The sequence below is a fragment of the Acartia tonsa genome, chromosome 8, assembly GCF_053477335.1.
Source record: "Acartia tonsa isolate MP-2025a chromosome 8, ASM5347733v1, whole genome shotgun sequence".
NCBI lineage: Eukaryota > Metazoa > Arthropoda > Copepoda > Calanoida > Acartiidae > Acartia > Acartia tonsa.
The window spans coordinates 17,055,625-17,061,926 of record NC_137267.1 but is presented as its reverse complement, the minus strand read 5'-3'; positions in this window follow the sequence as shown (position 1 = coordinate 17,061,926).

The window sequence follows — 6,302 nt, the reverse complement described above, 5'->3', positions numbered from 1 at the left end:
TTAAAATGCCAAAGTCTTTGCTGATGTCAAAGTGTCGTTAATTAAAACTATATTTATCAACTAGTGGCTTCGCCCCTAGCCTATAGGGGCTTCGCCCTATGAGGTAATGTAAAGTCAACCCTCCAGAATACTTTTATTGTTATCATTTCAAAAAGTTATTCTTTGCCGAATTACTCTTTGGTTACCGTATATCTCGTACGGGGTGAGCATAAGCGAGTACCCCGTATGCGGCGCAAGCTCCTCTGAAAACTCTCCTCTGTAAATTTTATTTAATACCTATAATTGCAACAACTTTTTAAAGATGTCAATTTTTAAAAGTTACAAAAAGCCCAAAACAATTTTTGAGTGAATTTTTTTTTTTTTTTGGGTGGGGGTTCATGGGGGCTTCGCCCCTTGGTGCAGTGGGGTTCCCCCAACCCAGTTACTGGTTTTTGTTTACAAAAATAAAAAAAAATTAAAAAATGTGGAAATGGGTATTTTTTATTTTTAGGGGGGTTGGGATCCCACCCTCCCAGAAAATAGCCTAAAACCACCAGAGGACCAGTAGGTATATTCCCAGAAGAGTAGAGCCCAATTTGTTCATCAGTTACTGAGATTTTACAAAAAATGGGAGGGTTGGGGGTGTGCCACACCCCAGGAAAATAGCTTAAAACCATCACAGGACCAGTAGGTATAATTCCTGAAGAGTAGAGCCCAATCGGTTCGTCGGTTACTGAGATCTTAAGCTTCAGACGGACAGACAGACGGACAGACATCAAGCTACTTTGTATTATAGATATATACTATTCAAAGTATAAGGATGGCTGTCCGTCTATCCAGTCTTTGGTGTGTGTATAACGTATATCTTGAAAAAAAATTAATATCAAGCTAACTGCTATCTATTAGGCACTGCTATTTAGATTAACATACCTACTTGTAAAGTGAAGGTTTAAGGCTATTTTAAGGAATATGATACCCCGAAAAAAAAAAAAAAATAGGATGTCGATTTTACTTTTTTCAGCTGTTGAATTTGACAATGCTTTGTGTTACAAGTTTTGCGTTTACAAGAGCCTAGGGGCAAAGCCGTAAGTGTAACATGTTGACTAATATGGAGATAAATACAGAGGTCAATTAATTATTGTCTATATTATCAATTAAAACTACAAGGGACTGACAAATATTTGCTGGCTTCGAATATTTGTAAAAGGGTCAGACATTATTTGTGAGAAGTACAGTAACTTTATTATCATGGTCTGTCGTTCTATCACTATTGCTTTTATCGTCTGAAAAAGTATATAGCTTTATATATATTATCACATAAAAAAACAGATAAAAATTTGTGTTTTTATGTCTTACAGTTTACTGTTCTTTTCAAAACTGACTTTGATTCAATGTGTTTTTTAGAATGTCCCTTTCGTTTCGTCTTATTTTCACAGTAGCTTTTGATCATTTTAGTTATGTTAGGTTAGGTGATTGCCCCGCAGAGTTAGACAAATGTGAAAGCTAATGTAAAAATACGACGAAACGCCCCTTAAGGTTATATGCTTCTTGTGGACTTATGTCATCTTTGAGGTTTTTGTTCTTTGAATTAAAAAAAAAACTACCACTTTTATTCTTTGCAGTGAACTATTCTTGTTGGCTATAATTAGAGACTGAAAAGAAATATAAATGACAATTATAACAGAAGGAAAAAGACCATTATCAATTTATCTTCTATTGGAACAAGTAAGAAAATATGCAACGGAATCACAAACTCTATTTAAGAAAATGTTACTAACATAAAATTTGTTTTCGTCCTGTTTTATTTTATTTTTAATGTTGCTTAGATTGATCGAAAGCAAGTATTATATAAAGTAGAAAGGGTTTCTTGTCTTTCCAATAAGATATCGCTGTAATGAACTGATTTGGGTCTTCATTTGACTTAGCTACTAGGACGGTTAAGGCTTTTTGTTTCTAAAATCAAAGTCTTGGCAGGGTGTCTCAACCATGACACTTTGGTTGAGTTTGACTTCCGAATTAGCGGGAAGTTCTCGAGATCTGTTGGCGAACATACAAACCCCCAATACCAGGAACCATCAAGTTTCAACAGCAGGTTTGAATATAGATTTATTGATGAAATTATTTCAAAGTCCTGAAATTACAAAATCAATTAGTTCATAATTCCAGTTATTTATAACCACGTAATCTTATTTGCTTTTTAAAAATCATTTTTCTCTACGATTAAAAATCTTTGGAAACTTTGGCTTTAAAGGAAAATTATTTGGTTTAATAAAACATTGTTAAATGCAAAAATAAAGGCACATAAAAAATACTAAAACATATATTAATCATTATTAAGTTTCATGTTTAGCTGGCTAAAGCCTTTTTAAAACTACATATAATCGTCCTATACACCATTCTTCCTAATAAAATTAACAAATTCTACCTGAAGTTCTTATGGTTTCAAATCCCTGGTATACTAGGGTCGTTCACACACTATGAGACCAATGATAGGCCCAATTTTCTTCTCCGAAATCTTCACACACTCATATCTCATTCAAAAGTAAGAAACGTGGGCACATATAAACAATCCATGCCGCGTCTATTACTGAAGGAAAGTCAAACAAGACGACATTTGCGCTTGGTTTTAGGATAATGATAAGGAATTAATTTCGAACTTGATAAACACAAAGCTTCCTCGAAAAGAGGTTAAGACACACCCCCCGTTTGAAAGTCAAATTAACTCCCTTAACGAGATTCAAGGTTTTTTTGCACTGAGCACTAGCAACATTTCTCACTAAACTCAACTCACCATAATCACATGAGAATGGCCACATCCCGAAAACGTGACAATTTTGCTCCTAACTAAATGAAACCCCGTGAAATGCATACGCAATATCATACTCCTCACTAGGACTCATAATACCTCACATTTTAGGATAGAAGGATGGGGATTGGTTTGTACCATACAACATTCCATGCACATGACAATCACAAGATCACATACACAATCCTAAAATAGATAATCCTATTAATCATGATGTTGTAAATAAAACAACTATACTAAATAATAATCATTTCATAATCAATAGGTAATAAATCATTATTAATAAATCAATAAGTACCTACGAAATCAGGTCGAAATGTAAACAATAATGGTAAAATAAAACGAAATAAATCTTAGACAAGAAAATTAAGATTTATAGGTACTTAAAATTAAATTTGTTAAGCATCAAAAAGAGTAGTAAGAAAAAATATTTCAAAATCCTTGGGCAGAAAGTTTTTCAAACTTAATGAATAAGAACTGTACTATCTTAATCAACAATAAAACTTTTTAATACTTAAAGACTAGCAAAATAATAATATCTTCGTTAGAATTTTCATCGGAATTATGAAAAAAATACCAATTTTTCTTTGTAAAAAAAATATGAGACTTTAAATATGAATTTTCAATCATTCCTTGATCTGAATAAAAATGTTTTACTTGATTGAAATTCATATATAATTTTAAAAAAAAATCTGCTAAAAAAATACTTGATTTTTTTCTTAGAATAAATATCGAATCACGCAACCTCGACACATTTATTCTTTTTTTGGTAAACTTTTCAGGTAAGTTTTATAATAAATTGTACTTTTGAAAAGAAATTAAACTCAATAAAATTAAATTTGAGCATATGAAATAGAATAAAATTTAATCGCATTTCATTTGATTCTTATTTTAGGCATAAAAATAGGCATATGAAAAATATGGCTTTTTACTAAAAAAAAATCTCAATTTCCATAAAATAAGAATCAATTATTAATCATAATTTTTAACAACTGCTTTTATTTTAATATCTGCGATAAAAATGAAGGAAAGGTTAATTTAAAATATGCATAGTTTATCTTAAATTAATTCTGTGATATTCATATAAATAATAATCAATATTTTAATAATATCATACATCGTGTTCATTATTATAAATGCTTATCTCATAGAAAATAGAGTTTACATTTTTAAACATGAACGAAAATATATGTACCTAGGAAATAATTGCTATAAAATACTTTCTCAAGGTTTAAAATTGTCCGAAGTCGCTAGGTACATATATTACTACGAATCTCTGCTCTCGGAATGAAGAAAAATCTTTACGCGTGGATTATTAGGAATCCTTGCCTCCGGAGTGAAAGAAAAACTTTTATTTGCTTACAAATTAAAACAAATATCTTGATTTTTTGCGATAATCTTTTTTTTTTTAATAATAATAAGAAATATTTTAAACATTATCATAATAATTTTACATGTTGTGTTCTTTACTTTAATGCATTATCTCATATGAGAATCTGAGAAATAACATTTTTTAAGCAAACGTGAACCATGAAAAAAAAATACCTCGAAAAATAATTTTAAAAAATCTATTTTTCTCAATCTAAAAAAATCTGCAAAAATCATTTGGTAGTTAATACACACAACTTTTGCTTTTCGAAGTCATACTTAAAGAAACAAAATCTTTTAAAATCTGCTTTAAAAGTCTAAACAATTTTGTAGAATTTTTGTGCTTAAATATGAACAATAAAATTAGTTGAATAATGAATACTTATTCTTTACAGAACCTTTTTAGGTTCCCTTCACAAGCTTAATATATAACTTGTATTATTTTTTCTTTAAAAGATCATTTTCACACATAAATAGTTTATGTTGTAAATTAGATTTGTGGGTTGGTAGACTTTCAATAACTTTCTGGCGGCAACACCCGCCATATTGCAGGCCCTTTACCCTGTGTCGGGCGGCCAGCTTGGCAGCAGCCAGGTCGATTCTTGATTCACAACAACACCAACCTCATTATCAGAACCGGCTGCAACACAACCAACAGCGTCAACTGCAGAAATAACAGGTTTCTCAATAACAGCATCACAAGCAGAACCAACAGGTTCATCATTAACAGCTACGGCAGACCCAACCGGTTCATTATCAACAGCTACGGCAGTACCAACCGGCTCATTATCAACAGCTACGGCAGTACCAACCGGTTCATTATCAACAGCTATGGTAGTACCAACCGGTTCATTATCAACAGCTACGGTAGTACCAACCGGCTCATTATCAACAGCTACGGCAGTACCAACCAGCTCATTATCAATAACTACGGCAGTACCAACCGGTTCATTATCAACAGCTACGGTAGTACCAACCGGCTCATTATCAACAGCTACGGCAGCTTTAAACGCATATTTCTGCTGACCAGCTCCATAGTCAGCACTTGTACAGATAAAACCACTACCAAAAATGGTTCGCCACAACATAGACTGGCCCACTTTCTGGTAGGTTGATGGAAACACGTCAGGATGTGTATTTCCAATGATGATATCTAAGCCTCCACTAATATATGTAAATCTTTCTGGCGGCATCTTAAATATTTCGGCGGCGGTTTCCGGATGGACCGAGCGCATCTCGTTGCCACCTCCGAGGTTAGGCATAACAGCTGCCTCAAATTCTCTCAAATTACCATCCCTGTCCTTCAGATAGAACACCACATTGCGGCAGGATGATTCACTACCGTCAGCAACAGAAATGTTTGTATATCTGCCGGTAGATTTCAGCTTCAACTTGTGGGACATCTTCTCAGATATAAGTGGTAGACTCGCACCAGAATCAAACATGACGGCGGCATGGCAGGCGCCGCCGCCAGGTGCTACAACTGGAACTATTTGTAGCAGGAAGGTACATGTGCTAGGCGCAGAACTTGATTTGTAGACTGCATTCACACTAGCACTAGCCTCATGCAACATACGACTATGATAACCGTCGCAATTATTGGTGCCACAAACACCAAGCTTATCCGATTTATTACACTTGTCAGCAGCATGGCCGTCACACAGGCAGAGTTCACATAACTTCTTCTGCTGGACAACTTTCTTTCGGTCAACAACATCCATCTTCTTAAATGTGGGACAACGGAAAATAGGATGTTTATCCTCGCAACTTTCAATAGGACATGCACTATTCCACTTGGAAGTTTTGTCCTTTCCAGCCCATCCATTCTCATTGTCACTGCGGCCAGACACTTGCGCGGCGGCAGCTCTGTCACGATTTCTCTTGCCGGCGCTAGTGTCATAGGACATATCACCGGCCAACATTGCTCCCCTGGTCCTCTCCAGCAGTTCTACAATCTTCTGGATGTTTGGTTGGTTCATGCTACCTAGCTCCATCATAATTTTCTCTCTCAGACTTTCAGGGCACTTGTCTTTAAAAATATGAATAAGAGTTAGGTGGTTGTAATCCTTAGCTGCAGAACCAACGATGGCTTCTACTTCCTGCATCATGCTCTTGAAGGTAGCAATTGCACTAACCACGTCCACAGGTT